The 27,936-nt window shown below is 39.6% G+C and overlaps 1 protein-coding gene and 1 long non-coding RNA gene across 6 annotated transcripts in view; one reads left to right on the forward strand and one right to left on the reverse strand.

The window, feature by feature from the left end:
• Positions 1 to 27,936, reverse strand: part of RAF1 (Raf-1 proto-oncogene, serine/threonine kinase) — a 76,285-nt gene that overhangs the window by 42,419 nt on the left and 5,930 nt on the right. For 2 of the 5 annotated variants that reach the window (XM_036267174.1, XM_036267175.1), the window contains exon 1: positions 8,900 to 9,320. The exons of the other annotated variants lie outside the window; for them this stretch is intronic. The gene's annotated coding sequence lies outside the window, so the exon portion shown is untranslated. Of the gene's footprint in view, positions 1 to 8,899; positions 9,321 to 27,936 lie in introns of those variants that run through there. 5 annotated transcript variants of the gene reach the window in all.
• LOC118633346 lies at positions 1,342 to 27,829 on the forward strand. The gene is made up of 3 exons (XR_004960177.1): positions 1,342 to 1,385; positions 14,797 to 14,884; positions 27,770 to 27,829. It is a non-coding gene; the product is annotated as an uncharacterized LOC118633346 (long non-coding RNA).

Here is a 27,936-nt window from a genome sequence, read left to right on the forward strand (position 1 = left end):
AAGGTCAGGGAATTCAAATTGCAGATACCTTTTTATTTGTTTATTTTTTATTTTTTAACCTCACCCAAGAACATTTTTTCCATTTTTTGTTCAGACAGAGTGGGAGGGAAAAGGAGGGAGGGAGAGAGAGAAACATTGACGTGAAAGGGACACATCGAGTGGCTGCCACCCGCACGACCCAACCAGGGCCAGGGACAAACTGCAACAGAGGTACGTGCCCTTAGCGGGAACTGAACCTGGGTCTTTCCCGCTGAGCCAAACCGCCCAGGGCAACTTGCAGATACCTTTGAGAATAGTGAAAATCCTAGAGCAAGAGTGTCCTGTGTACAAGGAATACTAAAGAGATCATAGAGTTCACTGAACTGAGAGTACAGTTGGGGACGGGAGACAATGCAGATAACATACTGCACTGTAGGTCACTGTAAGGACTTTGCCCTTTTTTGTTGTTGTTGTTAATCCTCACCTGAGGATATTTTTTCCAGTGATTTTTTTTTAGAGAAAGTGGAAGGGAGAGTGAGGAGAAGGGGGTGCGGAGAGAGAGAAACATTGATGAGAGAGAAACACATAGATTGGTTGCCTCCTACATGGGGAACTGACTGAGGCCTACAACCCAAGAATGGAACCCACGACCCTTCGGTGAGCAGGCCAACACTCTAACCACTAAGCAACACCAGCCAGGGCAAAACTTTGCCTTTTAGTGAATGAAACAAAAAGCCATAGAAAGGTTTTGAGCAGAGGACACAATGATTGCTTCACCTGCTTTTTGCAAATAAACTACACAGACAATAGATATAGAATTATGGTTTTCAAAGAATGTCTGGACTGAAGAAGTAACTGTAAAAAAAAGGAAGGAAGATAATGCCTCATTGAATTATTAGGAAAATTGTTCAAAAATGTTTGTAAGGTACTTAGCACTGTGCCTGACACATAGAAAATGATACTGTTTTAACTTCTGAGACAAGATATAAATTCAGCCATGTACTTAGTAAACAAATACCATCAGCCTGGAGGAAGGGAATTCTCCTAATTCACATGAAGGGGGCAGTCCTACTAACTAAACTATGGACCTTTGGTTATTTGGCAATAGTGCCTTTGGGGCTGGTGTGTCCTTAATCCTTGTCTATATATATGGATAATTGCCTTTGCAATCCAAATCCTGTGCTCCGTTATTCTTCCAATTTAATTTTAAATATTTGATAGCTGTTTGCCTAATCATACTGTTGTGCTAGATGTTATTTATCCTTATTATCACACTTTTTTTTCCCCCCAAATTTTAAAATTTGTGAAATCACCTTATTTGTCCTAACAGAGAACTTGAAATAAACACCTTCAGGAATATAGGCATTGTGCTTAACACCACAGGCTTGGGTTTACTGGGTCAAAAGGTAAGAATTATGTGAGTGTTGATAATGTCATGTTTTTAATATTTTAAAATGGGACTTGGATGAATTTTTGTTTTTAACATAAGCTTATTTTTTTAACTTGTTCTACAAAATGTATTATTATTTAAATCTTTATTGTTGAATGTAGAATGTATTACAGATGTTCCTCATTTTTCCCCCATTGACCCCCTCCTCCCCACTCCCGCACCCCCTCCCGCCTTTTCCCACACTGTTGTCTGTGTACATTGGTTATGCATATGTTCTTTGGTTTATTTCTTCCCACCCCTCAACCCCTTTCCCTTTGAGGTTTGTCAGTCTAGCAACCAATTTGTAATTCTTAATCCCTTCACCTTTTTCACCCATTCCCCGAAACCCCCTCCCATCTGGCAACCAACAAAATGTTCTCTGTATCTATGAGAATGTTTCTGTTCTTCCTGTTCATTTTGTTTGTAGATTCCATTGTCGATAGATATGTATTCATTGTCACTTTGTTTGTTCATATATTTTATCTTTTTCTTCAAAAAGACCCTTCAACATTTCATATAGTAATGGTTTGGTGGTGATGAACTCCTTTAACTTTTTCTTGTCTGGGAAACTCTTTATATGCCCATCGATTCTAAATGACAGCTTTGCAGGATAGAGTAATCTTGGTTGTAGGTTCTTGATTTTCATCACTCTGAATATTTCTTGCCACTCCCTTCTGGCCTGCAAAGTTTCTTTTGAGAAATCAGCTGACAGCCTTATGGGGAACTCCCTTGTAGGTAACGAACTGCTTTTCTCTTGCTGCTTTTAAGATTCTCTGTCTTGAACCTTTTGCATTTTGATGATGATGTGTCTTGGTGTGGGCCTCTTGGGGTCCTTCTTGTTTGGGACTCTCTGTGCTTCCTGGACTTGTGTGTCTGTTTCCTTCACCAAGTTAGGAAAGTTTTCTGCCATTATTGTTTCAAACAGGTTTTCGATTTCTTATTCTCGCTCTTCTCCTTCTGGCACCCCCAAGATGCAAATGTTGGCACGCTTGAAGTTGTCCCAGAGGCTCCTTACACTATCCTTATTTTTTTGGATTCTTTTTTCTTTTTGCTGTTCTGATTGGGCGTTTTTTGCTTCCTTATATTCCAAATCGATGGTTTGCTTCTTGGATTTACTCTACTATTGAATCTGTGTAAATTATTGTTTATTTCAGCTAATGCTTCCTTCAATTCTGACTGTGCATCCATCATTTCTGACTGGTCCTTTTTTATGCTCTTGAGGCCCTAAGTTCACTGAGGTTCTCACTGGGTTCATTGAGCATCCTTATAAGCAGTATTTTGAACTCAGCATCTGTTAGGTTGCTTATCTCCATTTTGCTTAGTCCTTTCCTGGGGGTTTGTTCTGTTCTTTCATTTGGGACCTGTTTCTATGTCTCCTCATTTTGGCTGCCTCCCTGTGTTTGTTTCTGTGTATTACTTAACGAGCGGTATGAGGATAGCTGAGACCAGATGTTGCTCGTTTGAAAGAATTTAGGAAAAACCTGAAGCAGGATCCAAGACAGGACAATCCTACAGTTAAGCAAGTGGCAATAGCTTGGGTGGGCCTGAAAGTTGGGTGGGGCAGGGCGGGGCCTCAGGGAGTCACCAGGGCGGGGCACCCAGTGTGAGCCAGGTTGCTGGAGTCCCAGATATGGCGGCTGCCTGCCACCCCAGGGTGGGGCTCACCAAAGGAACAAAGGCCTCTGACAGCACGTTTGTCCAGGAGAAAGCCCCCTCTCCAGCCCTGGCTCCAGTGCCAAACAGCTCAGTTCTTCCCTGTATGTCTCTGGTGCCCTTCGACTTGCCTCCCCTCCAAGCTTAGAGGGAGAGAGTCCGGTAAGTTCATGTGCGAGCCCTTTAAGGAGCTGCCTGGGGCACCAGCTGCTTCAGCTTCCCTGAGCCTCAGTTCCCCTGGTTTTTCCAGCCAGAAGTTATGGGGACTTCTCTTCCTAGCACTGGAACCCTGAGCAGGGCACCTGGTGTGGGACAGGGACCCCTCAGTCCTCAGGAAGGACCTTCCCAGCTGAGGTGTCCTCCTCATGGGTGTGGGACCAGCCCGTCTGCCGCCGCCCCTCGCACCTCCGCCCCTCCTACCAGTCTGGATGTGGCTGCTACTTTAATTCCTTAGTTGTAAGATTTCCATCCAGCTTGATTTCAGGCGGTTCTGAATGATGGTTGTTCTGTAGTTTAGTTGTAACTCTGATGTGGTTGTGGGAGGACGTGATACCGCGTTTACCTACGCCGCCATCTTGACCAGAAGTCAAGCTTGTTTTCTTAAAGCAAATTGGTTGCTATTTTCTCTGCTCTTTTTTGGGGGGGAAGGGGAAAGGTTTAACCTAAAAAAGGCAGGTTGTGCTGCTACTTCATCTTGGAAGTAACAAAGAATTCTAAGTTTAGAAAGGGCTAAGATACAGATTGATAAAAGCACCTCCAGTGGATGTAACTTTTATAAGAATTTCATATCCAGTCATCTTTCCATTAGCAGATTAAGTGAAATTATTTTGTGTTCTTTATACTCCTCCAAAGAAAAGTATAAGTCAACAGCCTAGGTTCCCAAGAACTCTCTGAAATGCTTCTTTTTAAAAAATATTTATTTCATTATTAATTTTGTTTTTAGCCCTGGCCAGTTTTGTTCAGTGGTTAGAGCGTCGGCCTGCGTTCCAGAGGGACCCAGGTTCGGTTCCTGCTAAGGGCGCGTACCTCGGTTGCAGTTTGTCCCCGGCCCCGGTTGGTTGTACGGGTGGCAGCCACTCGATGTGTCCCTTTCACGTCGATGTTTCTCGCTCTCTCTCTCTTCCTCTCTCTCCCTCCCACTCTATCTGAACAAAAAATGGAAAAATGTCCTTGGGTGAGGATAAATAAATAAATAAATAAATAATTTTGTTTTTACTCCGGGAATCAAACCTATGACCTTTTGGTGTACAGGACAATGCTCCAACCAACTGAGCCACACTGGCCAGGGCCTGAAACACTTCTAAATAAGAATGCCCAATACCTTTTAGTCCTGGAAAAGGTCAAATAGAAGGTCTCTAGACTGGTGTACAGTTTACAGCATAGATTCTATTCTAAAAACTATGCTAACTAGCTGTGGCCGATCTGTCTCAGTGGTTAGAGCATCAGCCTGAGAACCGAAGGATCACAGGATCCATTCCCAGTCAAGGGTATGTAGCCAAGTTTCAGGTTTGATCCCCGCCCCTGACAGGGTTGTATGGGAGGCAGTCAGTCAATGTGCCTCTCTCACCTCTCTCTCTCCCGCTCTCTAAAAATCAATTAAAAATAAAAATATATTTAAAAAAAAAAAAAACTATGCTAAGTAAATGATTAATGCAGAGACCAACAGCCTCTTCCATAGCTGGGCAACCAGGCTCAAAGAAACTGACATAAGTTCCCTTACCTTCAAATGAAGCTGAAAGACAAGCCTAACTCAAACACTCAAAGATTCTAATCAGCTGCTTGACCTTATCCTTTTAAAAATAAGCAGACTGCCCAGGATTACCAGACATTTTAGGAGAGCTTCTAAAATGGATGATAAAAAACAAAGCACAAGAGGAAAAAACCCAACTGAATTACTTGAGCTATCAGATTAACTGGAGTTACCAGAACAGAACCCACTGAATGAATGTCTAGCACATCTAATTTTATAATGGAGGACAAGATTCTATATACTTACAGAGAAAAAATACAAAGGACCAAAAACCAAATTTCTCAACATTGGAAGTTAGCCTGCTAAATTCTGAAGGAAAGTTACCTCTAACTTAGAATAATCAGAAAAACTATCAGTGAAGATAGTACGGTAAATAGTATTTTTTGACATTCATAGTTACAGAAATTTTCCCCTTCAGGATCTCTTTCTCAAGGAATTTGTTACACGAATAAGAATAAATTAAGAAAAAGAAAGACTTGAAATATAAAACTAGGGCATTAACACAGAAAAGAAGGTAATAAAATCTCCTGGAGGCCAAGGGAGGGAAATCCTTGGATAACAAATGTGCATCAGGGTCAAAAATCCCTAATTATGTGATTCTTTCTAGCAGCCTCAACTACCATCAACAATATTCACCTACATAATGGATTTTTCTTTTGGGGGGGAGGGAGATAGAGGGGACAGAGGAAGGGAAAGAAGGGAGGGAGTGGACAGAAAGGAGGGAAGGAAGGAAACAGCTCACATCTAAAGTTTAACATGATCCTACACACACACACACACATAAGATTTGAAGTGGGAGTAGCAAGACCTGTGCTAAGTCTTGAGATACTGTAGGTAGTTGAACAACATGAAAAAAATAGTCTAGTAGTGGCTAGAGGGAAGGGGAATGGGGGCTAGGAGGATGCCGGCAAGGGGTAGGGAGGGAATGGGGACATTTATAAGTGTCAACCACAAAAATAAGGAAAAAAAATAGTCTAACAGCATGGGGTTTCCTAAAGCATGGGCCCATATAGTAATTCATGGTTCACAAAAAGATTTTAGAGGATTTGTGAACAAGACATAAAATAACATTGAATCAATCAAAGATTACAATAAAGAAAATATCTGTCTAGTATCTTTATTACTCTTTAATACTTCCTAATATCCCCTTTAAATAAAGGGGGGGGGGCAGAGTTCAAAGTCCAAACCACCAACAGATCCAGCAAAGTGGAAGTCTTCAGATGGTTAATGAAAAATGAGATGAATAAAGAGGACACTGATGGCCCGCCCAGCCAGTGTGGCTCAATGGATTGAGTGACATCCCATGGACTGAGAGGTCAGGGCACATGCCCAGGTTTTGAACTCAATCCCCAGTGGGGGGAGGGGTTGCAGGAGGCAGCTGATTGATATTTCTCTTTCACATCAATGTTTCTATCTCTCTCTCTCCCTTCCTCTCTCTAAAAATAATCAGTAAAAACTTTTTTTTTTAAAAACAGAGGACACTTATGAAGTTGAAACAAAGGTGTTGATGCAGTACTACTAGACACTGGGTGAACCAATGGGACCCCAACATTATAGGGTCCCAAACAGGCCTGTTCTATTTATCTCAGTAAGAGAGGAATCTGACCAAGAATACCCTGGGGCAATGGTTAGGAAGATTAATCAAGGCCAATCAAGGTTGTGCTCTTCTGGCCCCACCCCCAGCCAGGGAACCAAGGCCATTTGCACATATGGGAGTAAAATGGCCATGGGAAGAAGAAACTTTTCTGGAACTCCATGATACAGGAGCCCAATGTACTGTAAAATTAAATCGGTTGAAGAAGTTACATTAGGCCCTGGCCAGTTTGGCTCAGCGGTTAGAGCGTCGGCCTGCGGTCCGGAGAGACCCGGGTTCGGTTCCCACTAAGGGCACGTACTTTGGTTGCAGTTTGTCCCCGGCCCTGGTTGGTCATGTGGGTGGCAGCCACTCGATGTGTCCCTTCACGTCCATGTTTCTCTCTCTCTCTCCCTCCCTCTCTCTCCCTCCCACTCTATCTGTACAAAAAATGGAAAAAATATCCTCGGGTGAGGATAAAAAAAAAAAAAAGAAGTTTCATTAGGAATGTAAGAAGGCTACAGTAAGGTTGATGGAATTAAGTTTGTAGAAAAACTGGGGTTTTTAACAGGTTTTGTCTGAGGTGGTGCATCACCATTACCTGAAGGTATTATTGGGATGGATATTTGTCTTATTGGGGATTGCTTTCCCTGACAAATATGGTATTATAAAATAGAAAGCAAGTAAGTCAGTCCACTTTGAGGCCAGATTTTTTGTTGTTGTTTAATCCTCACCTAAGGATATTTTTCCATTGATTTTTAGATAGAGTGGAAAGGAGGGGGAGAGAAAAACATCAATGTGAGAGAGATACACTGATTACTTGCCTCCTGCAGAACCTCAACCAGGACCAGGAATCCAACCTGCAATCCAGGTACGTGCCCTTGACTGGGAATCGAACCTGCAACCCTTCAGTGCAAGGGCCAACGCTCTAACCACTGAGCAACACCGTCCAGGGCTCCATGACTCTTAACATACTAAAAACCACCAAAGCATATACTATAAATGAATTAACTGCATGGTACAAGATTAATCTCTCAATAAAGCTGTTACCAAAAAAAGGCAGGGTCAGGTCTGCAGTAATTTGGTAGAAGTTATCTGGGTTTCTGAACTTTCTAATTCCTGGTTCCACTCCCTCATAAATCCTAGAACTTTTCCTTTCCCAAAACCCAATATTACTGTTACATTTAATCTACTTTGTTTTTGTTTTGTTTTTTAATTTTCTTTCTTTTAAATCCTCACCTGAGGATATATATTTTTTTTATTCTCACCCAAGGACATTCTTCCATTTTTTGTTCAGACAGAGTGGGAGGGAGGGAGAGGGAGGGAGGGAGGGGGAGAGGGAGGGAGGGAGGGAGGGAGGGAGGGAGGGAGGGAGGGAGGGAGGGAGGGAGAGAGAGAGAGAGAGACAGACATTGATGTGAAAGGGACACATGGAGTGGCTGCCACCTGCACGACCCAACCAGGGCTGGGGACAAACTGCAACCGAGGTATGTGCCCTTAGCGGAAACCGAACCCGGGTCTCTCTGGACCGCAGGCCAACGCTCTAACTGCTGAACCAAACTGGCCAGGGCCATTTAATCTACTTTGAAATGAATTTGTTCCTTGCATCTAAAGGTCCTAAGAAAAAACATTTCTATCCTTAAGAATTAAAGGTACGAAGAGTAGTTGCTCAGAAAAGTATTTTCTAAATAAACAAACAAAGTGGCAGCAACAGTGTGACTACTTATTACATCCTGGGGGCTACACAGAAAACCTTCTATCAATTACTTAAGAAGTAGAACAGCACCCCTGGCCAAGCGTCTCTGTTGACTGGCTTGCAGGCCCATACACCAAAAGATTGTGGTTTCCATCTGAATCAAGGCGTGTACAGGAGGCAACAGATAAATGTTTCTCACACAGTTTCTCTCTCTCTCTCCCTCCCTCCCTTCCTCCTTCTCTGTCTCAAATCAATAAAAGTATATCCTCCAGTGAGGATTAAAAAAATAAATTTAAGAGCCAGGCCAGCGTGGCTCAGTGGTTGAGCGTTGACCCATGCATCAAGAAGTAGCCAGTTCGATTACCGGTCATGGCACATGCCCAGGTTGTATGCCAAATCCCTAGTGGGGGACATGCAGAAGGCAGCCAATCAATGTTCTCACTCATCAATGTTTCTATCTCTCTCTAACATCAATGAAGAAAAAAAAATTAAAACAAATAAAAGAAGTAGAACAATTTACTGAGTAAGAAGACAAGTACCGGGTTTAAAATCCAACTTCACTACTTTCTGGCTGACTAAACTTGGACAACGTACTTTTAAACTCCCTCAGTCTCAGATTCCTCAGCTATAAAATTAAGATAATAATAGTTATAACAGTACAAATGTAACTGAATCCAGTGAAAAATGATTAAGATAATGTATGTGATATACCTAGCTGAGAGTCTAGCACATAAGAACTCTGAAAGTCAGTAAAAGTTGTACTTCTCCTAAGTTGTACCTCTCCTATTACAACTTTTTCTGGTGGGACATTGAACTTACTTTTTTTCTTTTTCTTTCCTCCTTTTAGTGTTGTTATATCCACTAGTAAGCTTAGAGGACTAGAGCATCATTTAGCGGTAGGTGTGAAGGTTAACTTCAGACTTTCAACTTCTGACAGCTTCAGTGAATTCAAGAACTCCCAGAAAATGGACCTGGCCGGTTTCACTCAGCAGCTGTAGCGTAGGCCTGTGGACCAGAGAGTCTCGGGTTCGGTTCCCACTAAGGGTACATCCCAAAAAAGAAAAAGAACTCCCAGAAAATGAATAGAGAATCTTGGGTGTATTTATAGTTACATCTTCCTGGGGCAATACCTTAGCTTCCAGCAACACCTGAAAACAATGCATGATCCAAAAAGAATCAAGTATCACCAGGATAAGGGTCAGCAACAATTAGAAACCTTTTGACCAGTTCTTCTTTTGCTCATTTCTGATTTGCTGTTTTATGCTAGTTACAGATTTCAACATTTAAAAAAGTCCGAGTGTATGTCTCCATTATACCTTTATGGAGACTGTAACAAAATGAGGTGGGAGAGACGTACATACATATTACATAACTGTAGTAAAATTATATACTGTAAGATAAAAATGTTATAATAAACACAAATGAAATACAACTGCACATTCTAAAACAAAGAAAAGTAAAGCAATTGGGGGAGCTTACTTAAAGAAAAATTATATTTAATTATTACTTGAATGTACCTATATGACTTGTCTCCTCTAAACTGTAAGTTCCTTGAGGGCAGGAACTAATCTTCATCTTCCTTTCCTTGCATGGAGTCTGGCACAGATCAGGAGCTCAAATATGTACTGGATAAATTAATGGATAAGCAGCTCAACCAATGCTTGCTGACAAATTTAATTTCACCTGGCAGTATGTTTTTTGCTGATTTTCTTAAGTCTAGGCTCGTGGATATTTAAAGTGAAGTATAAGTGATTTAGGGGTAAGCTGAGCGCTATCACTTAAGTTTTTGGGTTGCAAGTAATAGAAAATACAATGCAAACTGCATAAAAAGAATTTAATGGTTCATTCAACTGACAAGACCAAAGGCAGACTGGCTTTCAGGAAGGCTTGGTTCAAAGGCTCAATGACGTCACTCTAAGTCTGACTGCCTTCCTTGGTGGTCACTTGGTTCTAAGGCTGGCAATCCTCCACAACCCCAAGTCACAACATGGGTGACTACAAGTAGATTCTGATAGCTACATGTGTTCTCATTTAAGTCAAGGAGTTAAACAGCATTTCTCGGGGAAGCTCTTTGGAGTAAGGAAGCTCCAAACATGACTTCACATCTCACTGGCCTTTAGTGAGTCACTGTGAACAAATTATTATGTCCAAATGGCTGGGCTTTACTGACTGGCTTAAGCTAATCAGGCTCTTCTATACAGCCAGATGGGGTCATTAAAATGGAATGACTATGTAATAGGGAATAAAGGTTGACAGTTCCTCAGGGAAAAATACAGGTACCAGCAAAACCATGGGCAGACAGAGGATGGGGAGGACACAATACAAACAGAGATATCCTTAAATTGGTCTAGTGTGCATACTCTTACATGGTACAATCAAAATTCAAATAATGCATTTAACTTCAAACTTCTCAGGCACTGCTAGTGTTCATACAACAACCACCATGACAAATCATGCAAGTAACATGGTCTTAAGCCCTTATGGCACTCTGTTATTTATTTATTTTTTTTTAGCAAATCTCATGGGGGGGGGGGGGGCATATAAGACTATACCCTGATGAACAGACACAGGACATAATACTAGAAGTTTTCTTGTTCAGTTGCTTCTCTAGAATATATTTGTCACTAGGACCAGGGGCATAAACTTTTGGGAAAATAAAATATGAGCCATACTAGAAAAGGGACTGACTTTAAAATAGCTGTCAGACAGGAGGAGGTTTGCAGGGCTAGGTGGAAAAGGTGAAGGGCTTAAGGGGAAAAAAAAAGAAAAACTCACAGACAACAGCATGGTAATTACAGGGGAGGGGGGTGTAGAAGAGGGTATAGAGGGAATAAACAGTGAGTTGATTTAGGGTGATGAACACAATACAATATACAGATAATGTGTTATAGAACTGTCCATCTGAAAGCTATGTACTTTTATTAACCAATGTTACCACAATAAATTCAATTTTTAAAATGCCAGTAAAAAGAAGGGGAAAGGGGTGGGCTTAAAGACTAATTCAGCAAAGATTACATTTCTTAGCTGGGGGATAGACAGTCTGGATAAGGCAAATATATTCCTGATTTCCTTATATTGAATAAAAAGAAAATTATGTAAAGAAAAAGAAAACCAGCATCTTTTAGGCATCTACCATGAGCTAGGCACTAAGCATATAGGTGTTTATATGCTATTTCACTTAATCCACATAACTCTGAGGTAGATAATAAGACTCAAAAAGGTTACATAATTTGCCTTACCTGAGTTTAAATCCAGGCTCTACAACCAACTACAAACGTGACTAGAAATTAGTCACTACCTTTTTGGACCTGTTACCTCCTCTGCAAAATAAGGATGAGATGACCTATAATGATCCTTCTAGCTCTAAACTCTTATGATGATTCTAGTGTTATAAAAATCTAACATATATTAAAATTGTCTAATATAGAATAGTGCTTCCTTAGCTTTCCAGGCAAGCTTTTCTTAGTGATTTATAAATTACTATAATGAGTAAACTTTGTTTACTGACAATATATAGATTTTGGAATAATTTGTTACTTCCAATAATCTTACTCAGACTTTAGTAAGGGAGGCTAATTAGGCAACCAATATATTTTTTAAAATATGTTTTTATTGATTTTTTTAGAGAGGGGGGAGAGAGAGAGAGAAAAACATCAATCAGCAGCACACACCCCTATTGGGAATGGAATTTGAAACTCAGGCATGTGCCCTGACTGGGCTTCGAACCAGAACCTCTCAATCCATAGGATGATGCTCAATCCACTGAGCCACACTGGCTGAGCATATTATTATTTCTTTTTAATCCTCACCCGAGGACATATTTTTATTGATTTTCAAGAGTGAGCCCTGGACGGTTTGGCTCGGCGGTTAGAGCGTCGGCCTGAGGTCCAGAGAGACCCAAGTTCGGTTCCTGCTAAGGGCACATACCTCGGTTGCAGTTTGTCCCTGGTCCTGGTTGGGTTGTGCAGGTGGCAACCACTCGATGTGCCCCTTTCACATCAATGTTTCTCTCTCTTTCTCTCTCCCTCCCACTCTATCTGAACAAAATATGGAAAAATGTTCTTGGATGAGGATTAAGAAAAAAAAAAGAGTGAGAGGAAGAGGGGAGGCAGGAGGGAGGGAGAGAGAGAGAGAGTCCTGCACATGACCCAACCAGGGATTGAACCTACAAACATAGGTATGTGTCCTGAGCAGGAATCCAACATGCAACCTTTTGTTGTATGGGCTGTTGCTCCAACCAACTGAATCACCCAGACAGGGCAAGGTTTTTTATTTTTCACACACAAAATATAAATTTTTAAAGTCTGTGAGAGCAGTGACTCAGCTTTGTTAACATCTGTAAACTTAACTCCTAGAATAATACTTGGCAAATAGTTGTTGAATGACTAAATAAACTGAGCATGTGCTCTGAAGTCAAAGAAACCTGAAGTGAATAAACTGCTTGGTTGTATATACCTGGGCAAATTACACCTAAGCCTTAATTTCTTCATCTGTAAAATGACCACAACTATATTTAAGAGTTTGTTGTGAGAAGTAAATGAAAACCTACAAAAAATGCAAAACTCAATGTCTGATACGTAGTGGGCACTTAATCTATGACAGCTATTTCTACATTATATGATAGCTATATTACTATTATGGATGATACTATAATAGTGCTTATCAGCACAAAAAAGTAACCAAGATATTATCCTTGATTCCTTTATCTTCCTCACCCACCACACTGAATCATCCATGTCCCGTCGGTTAGCTCCTCCTTCAAAATCCAACCACTTCATCCTAACCCCAGTCAATCATCATCTCTTGCCTAGACTACTCCAGGTGTCACTATGTTCACTCCTTACCTCTCTAAATCTATTCTCTACAGAGTTATCTTAAAACACAACTCTGATCACATTATTCTTCTCCTAAAATCTTCATAGGTTCCTCATCACACTCAAATTAAAATCCAAATTCTTTAACTATGACCTAGAAGGCCTTACACAATGACCTGGTCTCTATCTCCCTTTTCTACCTTATCTCCTACCCTTCTCTCTCTCTTACTTTACTTCTGTCATATTGGCCTTCTTGCTGCTAGTTCACTTCTTATCAATCATGTTTCCACTCAAAGGGGAACTCTTTGACCATCCTATTCAAGTGTATACTGCCCCTACCCATCATTCTTTTCTCTTTACTCACCTTTATGGTTTTTATAATACTTTACAGCATCTAATACATTGAAATTGTATTAGTATCTGCCTACTCAGTGTTGATTGTCTCTTACCCCACTAGACAGTATACTCTAAGAAGCAAAGTTCATTTCACTCTTATAACCCCTTTGCCTTCAACAGTGTCTAGCATATAGTAAGGTCCTTGAGATATTTCCTGAATGAATAACAAATACTGTCATCTGGGTCCAACAAGTGCTGAGTTCTATAGAAATCTTCAGTACAGTCACTTAGGAACCACATGATGCTGAAAGACTACACTCTAGAATTAGAACACTAATGTGGAATTCTACAACTGTACAATCAGCACAATACAATTGTTGACTAGCAGTCAGCTAAACAGTCATATAACAATTTATCAGACAGATCCCAGACAAAAACCAGCTGATAATACCCAACTGAAGCCATTATGAAATTCTACTATGCTGGAATTATTTCCAAAGTTTGATTTACTAGTACTGTTAGCATTTCCCTTCATAGTTTTTAATTTTAAAAATAAAACTAAGCACCACTTCTGTTTACCTGCTCTGTCACATGAAACTGTAAACATTTTCCACCTACACACATATCCAATCTGTCCTAAATATACACTGCTGAAAATAAAAAATGGTTTTAAACCACAGTGCCCCCACTAAAGAAATGTAAAAATGTGTTTTTAAACATGCATAAGATCATGTACAATGCAAAATGGGTAGAAAGAGAAGAATTTCAGATGGGGAGGATGGTTCAGTTTAAAGGAAATACAATAATTCCCAAATACTTTCGGTACATTTCTCAGAACAAGAATGCTTTAAGCTTATACTATTTACAGTTTAGAGTCTTGATATAAATTTAAAATACTCTTCCTGTACATAAATTGTCCACCATGAAACCAACCAGACACTCAGTAAAATTAAGAAGTAAAGAGTAAGTAATTGCGTAAGATTAATAAATAATTAAAGAGCAATACAGTGAAATAAAGAGTAAACAATAAACAGGAATAATTCAGTAAGACAATTTGTCAATAAGTAAAAACAAGGGGCTGTTGAATGTCAACAAGTTTTATAGCCCACAGCTAATTAGCAGATTTGTATAGTGCAACATAAATTTCTCAAGCTCCTTCCTGAATAATTCAAAAATATAGAAATGTTAAAAAAAACTCAACTTTCACAGTAAATCAGATTTTTTAAAACCAGGAATACATTCCTAAGGGTTTCCATGAACAACTTGCACCAGACAGCTAAAGAGTTTTATGCTACATGCCCAAGTGGAAAGCTCTGAGGAAAAAGAATAGAAGCAGGAGGCCAGTGATTCTCATCTCCTTACTTCAAGAAATAAGAGTAATTATATTTTTAAGTCTAAACACAGCTAAAGCAATGTACAAGTCCTCCCATAACATTGCACTTCCATCCTCAGGCAACAAATGAAATGGCCCGTAAGAGCACAGTGCTGACCATTCAACCCCCAGGCATCAGCAGAAAAGTAACAAACATTCTGTTGACTAAGGCAAAAGCTGTACTGTATTTCCAGAGTCTGCAGAGTTCTGAAAACTGTTCCCACAATCTGCATGCCCCAATCTACACAAAGCACCATGTGGCTGAGAAACCGGTTATAACAGGTAAGAACACTCAAGTGTGCAAACATTCTATGGATCAAACAAAGTAAGAGGGTAGTGGGGGTGGTGAGGGGTGGGAAGAGATAAACCAAAGAACTTGTGTGCATATGCGCATAGCCAATGGACATGGACGGCAGGGGGGGGATCAATGGGGTAAAGGGGGAGAAACATCTGTAACTAACTAAACAAATTAATTAATTAATAAAATAAAGAAGTGGGATCACTGAGTCAAATGGGGACATCTGTAATGCTCTCAACAATAAATATTTTAAAAACTTGAAGAAGAAAAAAAAACAAAGAGGGTAGTAAGTATACAAGCCACACTATGTTAAAAATGGCTTGTTAGAAATTTTTTAAAGAAATCAAGTTATTTCCTAGTACAATTCCCAATAGACTGTTCAAAGTGATCTTGCAAAAGACTCTTGTATAATTTATTCTAATGCTCATAATCCAGGAGAACACTGAGTTGTGATAAAGGTATTTTAAACTCAACACATTCGCCCAGCCAGTGCACCAAGACGTCACCGGTTTGATTCCTAGTCAGAGCATATGCCTGAGTTTCAGGCTCGATTCCCAGTAGAGAGCGAGCAGAGGCAGTCTGTGGATGTTTCTTTCTTTTTCTCTCTCTCTCTCTCTCTCTCTCTCTCCCCCTTTCTCTCTCTCTAAAAATCAATAAAAACGTTTTTTTTTAATTTTTTTTTTGGTACGTGCCCCTAGCGGGAACCAAACCTGGGACTCTCTGGTCCGCAGGCCGACACTCCAACAGCTGAGCCAAACCGGCCAGGGCAATAAAAACATATTTTTAAAAAGATAATTAAACTCAACACATTCCTTTCGGCCTGCTCACACTGTGGCCCAGGTCTGGTAATAATTTCAGGGAATTGCTGCATTCAGAGGCATTTCTAAAAATGAATTACTAGTGCCAGATTAATAAAATACAAGTTAGAAAACAAAATAAACTTTTCAAAAACCTTGAGTTTACCAAATGCTATAAAAATGTTTTAAAAGCAGGATTATGTTTAAAGTACAATATTACTAGGGAGCAGCACACATACAAAATAGTTTTAAGCAGCCTCAGGACAAGTCAAATCTGTTAGGACTACAACTGTGTAAATGTAACTAGCAGTACTTAGGGTACAATTTTAAGTGGCTGGGGTCCTATGTTTTAAGGTCCATCTTCTACTTTAAAGCCTAATCTGAGGCATGAGTGACTACAAATGCTCCTCTACCAATTTCCAGAGATATAGACCACACTAGAACACTCACTCAACATTTCTCATTGATTCTCTTGTCACACAGCTTCTCTCCTAAAAGAAGACTCTATCTTTTGGTTTAAAAACAAAACAAAAACACAATTATAGAAATCCCGAGTAATCCACGAAGCTTTTCAGGAGTTCGATGTACAAGAACCAAAAAGTCCTAAAACTTCTGCCTACGTATGAGTCAAGAAGCAGCCCTGGCCGATTTGGCTCACCGGTTAGAGCGTTGGCCTGCAGTCCAGAGAGACCCGGGTTTGGTTCCCACTTAAGGGCACATACCTGGGATGCAGTTTGTCCCCGGCCCTGGTTGGGTCATGCGGGAGGCAGCTACTACTCGATGTGTCCCTTTCATGTCGATGTTTCTCTCTCTCTCTCTCCCTCCCTCCCTCCCTCCCACTCCATCTGAATGAAAGAATGGGAAAATGTCCTCAGGTGAGGATAAAAAAAAAAAGTCAAGAAGCAATTATAAATTTAGGGTTAAGGTTGAGCCAAATAAATCTTACTACTGACCTTTTCTGAGTAGGGGAACACACATACACACCAAACAATGTAAATACTTCACACACAGGCATTTTAAATTTTCCTCAAAAATGCCTCAGTAAATCAATGTTTATAATTAGATACTCTGGAAAACCTCACTTTTTAGTTTTTCTTCAAATATTATCTTATATTTCACTTATATTAAAGTGGTAGAACAAAAATACCTACGGTAGCCAGCACTTTGGCATTTAAATGTGGTTTTAAGAGACTGAAATCTATCTAAAACCTAGTCTCTAAGAATGTAGTAATGCATTCTGTGTGGTTAAGATTGATTCCAGAAAGTTTACTTCACAATCAAGAGAACTTATTTTCCAGAACTTTACCGTTTATTCAGCTCTCCTCATCACTATCTCACAGGACTGTTAAGATTAAACAGAGTAAAGCCAGTGCTATTACTACTTCTTTTTTAGATAAAGAAAATGTGAAGTTCAAAAGGTTAAGTGACAATTTAAGAGAAGCAAAACATATTAAAAATTCAGATACTTATTAAATTGCAACTCTGTTATAACACAGATTTAATTATGAGATGTAACTATTGTAATACTTTCAAACAGTTCGTAAGTAATATGTCAGACCTGTATGTGGAGGAAAGGAACATTTTATACCATGTCTTATATATCATAAATTTAAACTTTTCTTTATATTTAAGAGATGTTTATTTCATTTCTAAATAATAAATGATTTACTTTAAATTCATTATCCTAGCATTCCTAATGCTTTCTCTAACTTGGACTTTCTTCTTATACACTAAATAATAGAGGGTGTATCAAAAATATAATCTCTTATTCAGAAAACTAATTCTTATAATCTGCAGTAAATGGATAAGGACTTAAGACAAATACAATGAAGATTCTATAGATTTCTTTTAAGCCATTCTTTTTATCCTCATTCCAAAAAAATTTTTCCCCAGAGTTGGTAATACAGATAAAATAAAATCTCCATTCAATTATAAAACTGCTGAACTAAAAATTATGACTTGCTAATTCTGAATATTAGCCAATACAAAAGAATTCCTATACATCAAAATAACCTGGGCTATGCCCTCCAGTTAAAATTCTGTTGTAATATTATCTAAAATGTCTCCTTCATTTGTAAGCAGAGAAGAGGAGGAACTAGTAGCAATAGCCTTAACAGTCTATGTCAGGCCCAGCTGGTGTGGCTCAGTGGATTGAGTGTCCTCCCACGGACTGAGAGGTCCCAGTTAGATTCCCAGTCAGGGCACATGCCCGGGTTGTGGGCTGTATCCCCAGTGAGGAGTATGCAGGAGGAAACAGATGGATGTTTCTATCTCACTCTCCCTTCCTCTCTCTCTAAAAAATCATATTTTATAAAAACATTTTTTTTTTAAACGTCTATGTCTGACCTGTGTGGCTCCATGGTTAGAGTGCCATCAGCCTTCAAACCAAAGGGTCTCAGGTTCGATTCCCAGTGAAGGACACATACCTAGGTTGCAGGTTCCATCCCCAGCCCCAATTGGGGCATGCTTAGGAAGCAACCAATCAATGTGTCTCTAACACATCGATGTTTCTCTCTCTCCCTCCCTCCCTACCTTCTATTGTCTCTAAAAATTAACAGAAAAAATATCCTGGGGTGTGGACTAAACCCCCCCAAAATAGTCTACGTCTGGCATAAATGACCTGAATACACTAAGATGGGTTCTTCTGAGGTCAAGGCCTAAAGCTCTTAACCACTATGCTACTGTATTTCAAAAATTAAGTTCCAGGTTCCAAAGTAGAGATCAATTTTGAAAGACCTTGTTTAGCTCTCACATTACTTAGGGGAGTGAGACTGGCACTATCTTATTCATTTGCTCTTCACAAGCTGTTTCCATATTCCCAGAGATCCTCTGCAGAGCCTGCAAGAGGCCATTCTGGATGATTTACCCGTAAGTCTATAACTTGGAACCTATGAATGACATCAACACACTCCTAAACTACCTAAAAGTAACCAAAGCAACATTTTGGAAAATATTTCTCTCTTTGCTTGGATCAATCATTTTTTCAAAACGATTTTTATTTTTATTTCTCCAGATAGAAGAAATAAGACAAAATTCAATATAAAAAATAAGAGAAAACAAACCAAATGCCATGTACAGCTCTGTTTCTTCTTCTTTAAAATAGGATCATACTGTATGTGGCTACATCATCAGGATGTTGGGAAGATTAAGGGAATTAAGAAAAAAATCTTAAGCCCTGGCTAGTTTGACTCAGCGGTATAGTGTCGGCCCACGGACCAGAAAGTCCTGGGTTTGGTTCCCGCTAAGGGCACGTACCTCGGTTGCAGTTTGTCCCCAGCCCTAGCTGGGGTTGTGTGGGTGGCAGCCACTCAATGTGTCTCTCTCACATGGATGTTTCCCTCTCTTCCCCCTCTCTCCCTCCTGCTCTATCTGAAGATAAATGCAAAAATGTCCTCAGGTGAGGATAAAAAAAAAAATCTTAAAAGGTATTGGCAAATAAGCAGTCAGTCAATAAAGATAAGCTATTATCTTTAGGGATCACTTTTTTAAAAAATGCTTCTTTAAACAAAAGAATCACACTCATCTGTAAGACGATGGTTAAACTGTAAGAGTGATGAAAGAATAGATTTTCTTCAACTGTAATAAAAACCTCACAAGGACATATATTCAATATGAGAAATGGTAGCTAAAACTGCCTGCCCTATTAAAAAAGTTTTTAGGGGCACAGCAAAAACATGGTTGAATATTCATAGTATAGTAGTCCCTCGCTACTTCGCGCTTCAACTTTCGCTGCTTCACTCTATCGTGGTTTTTTCAAATATATTCATTAAAAAGTTGATTGAGCCCTGGCCGGTTTGGCTCACCGGTTAGAGCATCGGCCTTCGGTCCAGAGAGACCCAGGTTTGGTTCCTGCCAAGGGCGTGTACCTCGGTTGTAGTTTATCCCCGGCCCTGGTTGGGTTGTGCGGTTGGCAGCACTCAATGTGTCCTTTTCACATCGATGTTTCTCTCTCTCTCTCCCTTTCTCTCCCTCCCACTCTATCTAAACAAAAATGGAAAAACGTCCTCAGGTGAGGATTAAAAAAAAAAAAAGTTGATCGAGACAGTAAAAATGATACAGCACACGCTCGGTTGTCTGAGCCAATTATACACCTCTGTATTACAATTAAAATTACTGTACATATAGACTGTAGGCCTATGTATTCGAGCACCCCAGGAATCATTCATTGCCAGGTGCAACCGCTAGAGTCTGGGACTGATTAACCGCAATAAACGAGGGACGACTGTATTTGAATGTGCTTATCATGCAACTTCACTATTTATTTCTCCTTTAAGCTCATTCCTTTCTTCAGTCCAGCCCTGGTCTGTCTGAGAGGCTGGATAATCAATTTTTCAAGACTACTCCCAATTTCCTTTAGGAAATAAGTGCTTTGGCCATTTTTTTCTTTTTTTGGTAATTCGATCAGTCACACAACACTGAGGTAGGGGGGAATCACCCTCATACATGAACAGTTTCTGCTGAACAGACAACCTCAAACACTTACAAATCAAATGTCATCTCATGCAAACTAGGAAACAAATGTCTAGTTTGGAAAGGAATTAGGCTACAGTTTCCCAACCAGTCCAAAAGGGCACTCTGATGCACTGCAAGGTGGTATGTGTGTGTCAATATTTTAAGTTTCCTCACTCCTCTTTCTCAATTTCTGACCACAAACTGGTAACTTCATCAGATGACTTGCCAGCATAAATGCACATGAAGAAATGTGACACTCTACCCTTCTAAATATTAACAAGCAGGAGTGCCCAAGTTTTAAAAATATTCTGTTTAAAAGGGTAATCAATTTTAAAATACAAGTTAAAAATCAGCTAGTTCAAAACAATTGTTAAAGTAATCAGCTCCACAGTGAAAGATGTCTGTAGCCAATTTCATTTTTAACTCTTGCCACAAATCAGTTTTTCATTATTTTCATTTTAAAGTCACTTTGTCTGAACTCTTTTTTAACCCAAGTTTTGCTTTTCATCTCCACCATCAGTCACTATTTTACAGGGAATGAGAGTAGAGGAAAAGTCTCAAAGGAAACAAACCTAATGATGAAGAGTACAGCCATTTTTACTTTTTATACAACTTTGTTTTCCTTTTATTTTAAATCTTCTAATTTAATGACTTTACAAAAACACCCATTATAAATAGCAACCTGTCCCCATCTTCAGTTCCCTATTAAACTTTTGTCCTGCTTTATTTTCTAACCCACCTAAATTATATATAAATTAGTGGTCTTTTTTTTTTTAACCCCTTCTTTGCTTTACCCGTCCCTTTCTTCTCCTGTCTAATCCCACCAAGTAACCTATATTAATCTGATATTATCCTTTGATTTTCTCCATATATATAATCCCATACAGATGTTATACATACAAAGGTTTTAGCAGTAATTTATATTTCCCAATCTACTAATCTTTAAAAAGATACATTGATTACAGTCAATTAATGGGAAGGGGACTAGAAAAATGCAAAAATAAGTAATCTATAGATGGCTTTTGCCAATATTTGTGGATATATGTATCTAGTCTTTCCTATGCATAGTATATACTCAAATATTTTTCTTTACAAAAATGGGATCTTCTTATACATATTTCAATGCCCTACTTTTTTCATGTAATATAGCTTAACCCCCAGGATTAACTGAAATCACCTTTCACCAGTTAACTGAATATATTTCAGATTAAAAGGGTATATGCCCTGGCCAGGTGTCTCAGTTGGTTAGAGTGTCAACCTATACATCAAAAGGTTGCAGGTTCAATTCCTGGTCAGGGCACATATCTAGGTTTCCAGTTCCATCCCCAAGGTGCATAAGGGAGGCAACTGATCAATGTTTCTCTCACATGGATGTCTGTCTGTCTGTCTGTCTTGTCTCTCTCCCCCACTCCTCCCTTTCCACTTTCTCTAAAATCAATAAAAACAAGTCCTTGGGTGAGGATTTTTTTTTTTTAAAGGCAATAAAGATAAATTTTTTTAAAAGGGCAAAAGGATATAAAGAAAAGTGGTTACAACAACTAGCTGTACCAACTTATCAAAAATTTTTATTCCTTTCAAAAAGATGAGTCATTAATTGTGTGATTAATTTATCCCTTTCAAGAATATTATATACAAATATATTTATAAGGGAGAAAAAAGTCCATCAGATGCAAATATAACCAACTTCTAAGTTACTGGTTTGCCTATTAAATCTAATTAGAAAAAAGAAGAAAGCCTGAGGCCACTTCATATCTATTAAGACAGTTATAAGAAAAAGAAAAAGAAAAAGAAAAAGAAAAAGAAAAACAACAAGTGTTGGCAAGGATTTGGAAAAATTGAAACCTTCATGTATTGCTGGTGGGAATATATAATGGTGCAGTTGCTGTGAAAACAGTTTGGCAATTCCTCAAAAGGTTAAACAGAACTACCACAAGACCCAGCAATTTCACTCTTAGACATATACTCCAAAGAAAGCAGAAACTAAAAACAGACTCTTGCAAACCAATGTTCTTAGCAGCATTATTCACAACAGCCAAAGGTGGAAACAGCATGAGTTCATCAACAGATAAATGGATAAACAAAATATTATACACACACACACAGGAATATCATTTAGTCATAAAAAAGAATGAAATTCTGCCTTAGCCAATTTGGCTCAGCAGTTTGAGCATCAGCCCAGACCAGAGGGTCTCGGATTCAATTCTGGTCATGGCATGTGCTTGGGTTGCAGGTTCAATCTCCAGCCCAGTTGGGGTCATGAGGGTGGCATCCAATTGATGTCTCTCTGTCACATTGATGTTTTTCTCTCTCTCTCTCTCTCTCTCTCTCTCTCTCTCTCTCTCTCTCTCAAAAAAAGGAAAACACACTAAATTAAATAAGCCAGACACAAAATTACAAATATTGTGTTATTTGGCTTATATGAGGTACTTGGAATAGGCAAATTCATAAGAGAGGATGTTGAAGAGTTCACCAGAGGCTGAGAATAAGAGGAATGGGGAGTCACTGTTTAATGGGTACAGGGTTCTGTTTGGAATGACAGAAAGTTCTATAAATAGTGGTGATGGTTGCACAATGTTGCAAATGTACTTAATGCCACTGAACAGTATGCATAAATATGGCTAAAGTAGTAAATTGTGTTATGCAGTGTTCTCCCACCCCATACACGCACACCTTAGGGGCCATTCTGTAGGGTCAGACAGCTAGATAAATACTAGTCATGAAGGTCATGATCTCTACTCTCACAACACACATCCCACTCTAATTCCAGTCCAGAATATAATCAAGGAAGGCAGAAAAGTGTCATTTATCCCCTCATTCTCTCTGGTTAAAATGTTTTTCCATGTATAAAGCCTATGAATACAGAAGGAAATAGCTAGCAACTAGAGCCAATGAGTCAGGGAGCTGTTAAAGCAGGCAAATGTCCTTAGGAACTGGCAGTAAGAACTCAAGAGCACTCTACAATAGTGCTCAATAGAGGGGAAGCTAAGCAATTTTTTTTTTTTATCCTCACCTGAGGACATTTTTGTATTTATCTTCAGATAGCGTGGGAGGGAGGGGGGGGGAGAGAGAGAGAAACATTGATGTGTTTCACACCGACTGGCTGCCACCCGCACAACCCCAACTGGAGTGGGGACAAACTGCAACCAAGGTACATGCCCTTAGTGGGAACCGAACCCGGGACTCTCTGGTCCGCAGGCCGACGCTCTAACCGCTGAGAAAAATCGGCCAGAGCCAAGGTAACTCTTTTAAGAGATGTCCTAGCCCTGGCCAGTTTGGCTCAGCGGTTAGAGCGTCAGCCTGCGGTCCGGAGAGACCCGGGTTCGGTTCCTGCTAAGGGCACGTACTTCGGTTGCAGTTTGTCCCCGGCCCTGGTTGGTCGTGCGGGTGGCAGCCACTCGATGTGTCCCTTCACGTCGATGTTTCTCTCTCTCTCTCTCCCTTCCTCTCTCTCCCTCCCACTCTATCTATACAAAAAATGGAAAAATACCCTCGGGTGAGGATAAAAAAAAAAAAAAGAGAGATGTCCTAATTTACAAAGGTCTGAATGAGTTTAGTAAATATATCCTCTATATCCTCTTAATTGTAAGCATTTGTGTGTGTGATGGGCAGTAGGAAGGAACTAAATTCACAGGTGATTAACCTCTGAAACCACTCATTCAATTAATGTTTATTATATCATCAAGACAAACTTTTAAGACTTAGAGATTTATAATCAAGAGTAAGACATGCCCCACCTTTAAGGAACTTAAGTCCAGCCAGAGATGTTAAGACATCTACACAAAAAATTCAATTCAATAACCATTATTAGCACCTTACATTCAACAAATTGAGCTGCAATCAGGGCTAGCCACTCTGGATAGTCAAAGGTGATTAAGATACAGTCCTCTATGAAAAGAAGTGTAAACAAACATTTTAACAAAATATGTACCACAGCCCTGGCCGGTTTGGCTCAGCGGTTGGAGCGTCGGCCTGCAGTCCGGAGAGACCCGGGTTCGGTTCCCGCTAAGGGCACGTGCTTCGGTTGCAGTTTGTCCCCGGCCCTGGTTGGTCGTGCGGGTGGCAGCCACTCGATGTGTCCCTTCACGTCGATGTTTCTCACTCTCTCTCCCTTCCTCTCTCTCCCTCCCATTCTATCTGTACAAAAAATGGAAAAATATCCTCGGGTGAGGATAAAAAAAAAAAAAAAAAAATATGTACCACAATAAATACATATAGTCTACAGTGCAGAGTACCAAAAAAGTACTTATACAAACCATTTAAGTTTAAATAAAAGGTCTCATAAAACCTACTATTAAGTGTTGTAATTTAGATTAAACACTTTTATTTTTCTTTATTGATTTTGAGAGAGAGAGGGAGAGAGATAGAAGCATCAATGAAAGAGAACATCGATTGGCTGCCTCCTGCATGCCCCCTCCTGGGGATTGGGCCCACAACCTGGGCATGTGCCCTGACTGGAAATCAAACCAGCGACCTCTTGGTGCATGGGTCGACGCTCAACCACTGAGCAACACCGGCTGGGGTTAGATTCAGCACTTTTAAAACACAAAGGCCTGGTCCCTCAGCCTCTCAAAGGAAATACTTTTTTACAAGTATCAATAAAGAGAGAATTGAACACTGAGTTGGAAGCATTAATTTGAACTTATAATCTAATGGAATGGTAAACTCAAAAGTGACTATATGATAAAGACCATAAAAAATAGCCCTGGCCGGTTTTGCTCAGCGGTTAGAGCGTCGGCCTGCGGTCTGGAGAGACCCGGGTTCGGTTCCCGCTAAGGGCACGTACTTCGGTTGCAGTTTGTCCCCGGCCCTGGTTGGTCGTGCGGGTGGCAGCCACTCGATGTGTCCCTTTCACATCGATGTTTCTCTCTCTCTCTCTTCCTCTCTCTCCCTCCCACTCTATCTGTACAAAAAATGGAAAAATGTCCTCGGGTGAGGATAAAAAAAAAAAGAAAAAAAAAAAAAATAGCTCTGGTCAGTTTGGCTCAGCGGTTAGAGCATTGGCCTATGGTCCAGAGAGACCTGGGTTCAGTTCCCACTAAGGGCACGTACCTCGGTTGCATTCTGTCCCTGGCCCTGATTGGGTTGTGCAGGTGGCAGCCACTCGATGTGTCCCTTTCACGTAGATGTTTCTCTCTCTCTCTCTGTCTTTCTCTTTCTCTCTCTCTCTCTTCCTCTCTCTCCCTCCCATTCTATCTGAACAAAAAAATGGAAAAATGTCCTCAGGTGAGGATTAAATAAATAAATAAATAAATGCAAAGTGTTTTAAGGCAGGGCTCAAGGAAATAACAATAACTGAGAAGAGAAAAAGACCAGGAAATGATATTTAGGAGATGGTGTTCAAAATGGCTCTTAAAAGAGGAACAGATAAAAGTGAAGAAATCATGCCAGTTTTTCTTCATTAAAGTCACTGAAGGCAGAAACTTGCCTTATTCACCCCATACCCGTACCTAGTTAAGTAGCCTGTACCTACTTACACACTCAAAAATGGTTTTTGAATTCCACCAAAGATATTATGAGGAATCCATGTTAGCAAGACATAGAAGCAAGAACTGTGTGCTTAGTCTGATAGGCAACAGAGGAGACTCTTGGAAAATTTGCAAAGAAATAAGGCCAGCACATCAACACTTGAATACTCTTATATCATCATAAAAAGGATACATAAGATTACCCTATAACCTTTCCCTCCATGAAAGAAAGCTGGGTAGCTAGAGAACAAAAAGGAAGGTAGCATTACTCTGCTAACTTCCTATATCCTTTAAATTTTGTGGCATGTGACTATATTATCTATTCAAAAAATTACTAAAGCTTAATTTTTTTAAATCTGCACATTAAGAAAGTGAAGCTGGCAATAAAAGGGATAATGCACTAGCATGGAAAAAAAAAAATAAGAAAAAGGAGTTCAGCCCCCCTGGCCAAGTGGCTCAGTTGTTTGGAGCATCTTCCTGTACACCAAAAGGTCAAGGGTTCGAAAGCCAGTCAGGACACATACCCAGGTTTCTGGTTCGATCCCAAGTTGGGGCGCACAGGGTAGGCAGCTGACCAATGTTTCTCTCTCTCTTCCCCTCTCTCTAAAAATAAATTTAAAAAACATGTCCTTGGGTAAGGCTTAAAAAAAGAAAGAAAGTAAAAGGAGTTCAATTCAGAGGTTTAACAGTCAATGCAAATAGTAATAAAAGCTTGAATTAATCTGAAGGAGGAAGTAACTGAAAGAAACTCAAAAATATAGTTGTCAATGTAATCTAACAGTGACTAAATGTTTGGAGTGATGTAAGGGCCCATACAATAAATTAAATTAATTTACCTTTATTAAATGTATTTTTCTATTATAAAAGCAATATATTCAGAAAATATAAAGAGGAACATTATCCTTATGTCTACTATTAATAACCACTGTTAACATCTACATATATTTTCTTCCTCTTCATAGATTTAAAAAAATGTTTTTAAAATGTTTTTATTGATTTTTTAAAGAAAGGAAGGGAGAGCGAGAAACATCTATGTGAGAGAGAAACATTGATTGGCTGCCTCCTGCACAGCCACCACAGAAATGGAGCCTGAAACCCAGACATGTGCCCTGACTGAGAATCAAATCCGGACCTCTCAGTCCTTGGAACAACGCTCAATCCACTGAGCTACACTGGCCGGGCTAAGTTTAAAATTTTTTAACAGCTTAAGCTATAATTCACATACCATATAAATCACACATTCAAACTGTGTAATTCAATGGTTTTTATTATAGTCAGAGTTGTGCATCCATCTCTACAATCAATTTTGGAACATTTTCATCACCCCAAAAAGAAATTCCTATCACAGTCCTTGCTTGTTCCCCACTCTTTCCAGCCCCGGCAACTACTAATCTACTATCTGTCTCTGTATATCTGCCTATTTGGACATTTCATATAAATGGAATCATACAACATGTGGTCTTTTCTGACAGGATTCTTTCATTTAACAATGTTTGTAAGGTTTACACTTATTGGAGAATATGTCAATACATCATTTCTTTTTGTTGCTAAATAATATTCTACTGTATTAAGTTTTTATATTCCACACATATAATTTTATGTTCAGCATTTTCCATGCCATAAATGATTCATATATGCCATATTTAATGAAAAGCATAATGCCCCAGTAAGTGGCTATACCAGTTTATGTAATCATTAATTATTATTGTTGAACATATGAACTCTTTCCAGTTTTGTCTATTGTAGACAAACTTTGTTAAATCAAATTGAAGCTCCTTTTTTACATTTTTATTTATTTTTAATCAATTTATTTATTTTTGTTACAGATGATTCTCCTTTTTCCCCACTGATTCCCCCCCCACCCCCACCCTGGCCCCAGCTTTGTTGCTCATGTCCACTGTTCATGCACACATGCATATAAGTTCTGTGGCTTATCTCTCCTCCACCACTCCCTGTTCTGGGGATTGTCAGTCTGTACCCCACTTCCACGTCTCTGGGACTACTCCATTCCTCAGACTGTTATGTTCATTATATTCCACAAATAAGTGAGATCATGTAATACTTGTCTTTCTCTGTTTGGCTTGTTTCACTTAGGGTAATACTTTCCAGGTCCTCCATGTCGTCTCAAAGGATAAGAGATCTTTCTTTCTTACAGCTGCATAGTACTCCATTGTGTATATGTACCACATGAAGCTCCTTTCTGAATGATCTATCTGGATCCAGAGAAATGCCTCTCCCAGAAACTCGGAGCTTCTTAATAAGATTTCCAACAGAGAACAAGAGCCACGTTCTTCCAAAGAAAACTCAAGATTTCATCTATCC

The sequence above is a fragment of the Molossus molossus genome, unplaced genomic scaffold (genome assembly GCF_014108415.1).
Source record: "Molossus molossus isolate mMolMol1 unplaced genomic scaffold, mMolMol1.p scaffold_m16_p_18, whole genome shotgun sequence".
Classification (NCBI taxonomy): Eukaryota; Metazoa; Chordata; class Mammalia; order Chiroptera; family Molossidae; genus Molossus; species Molossus molossus.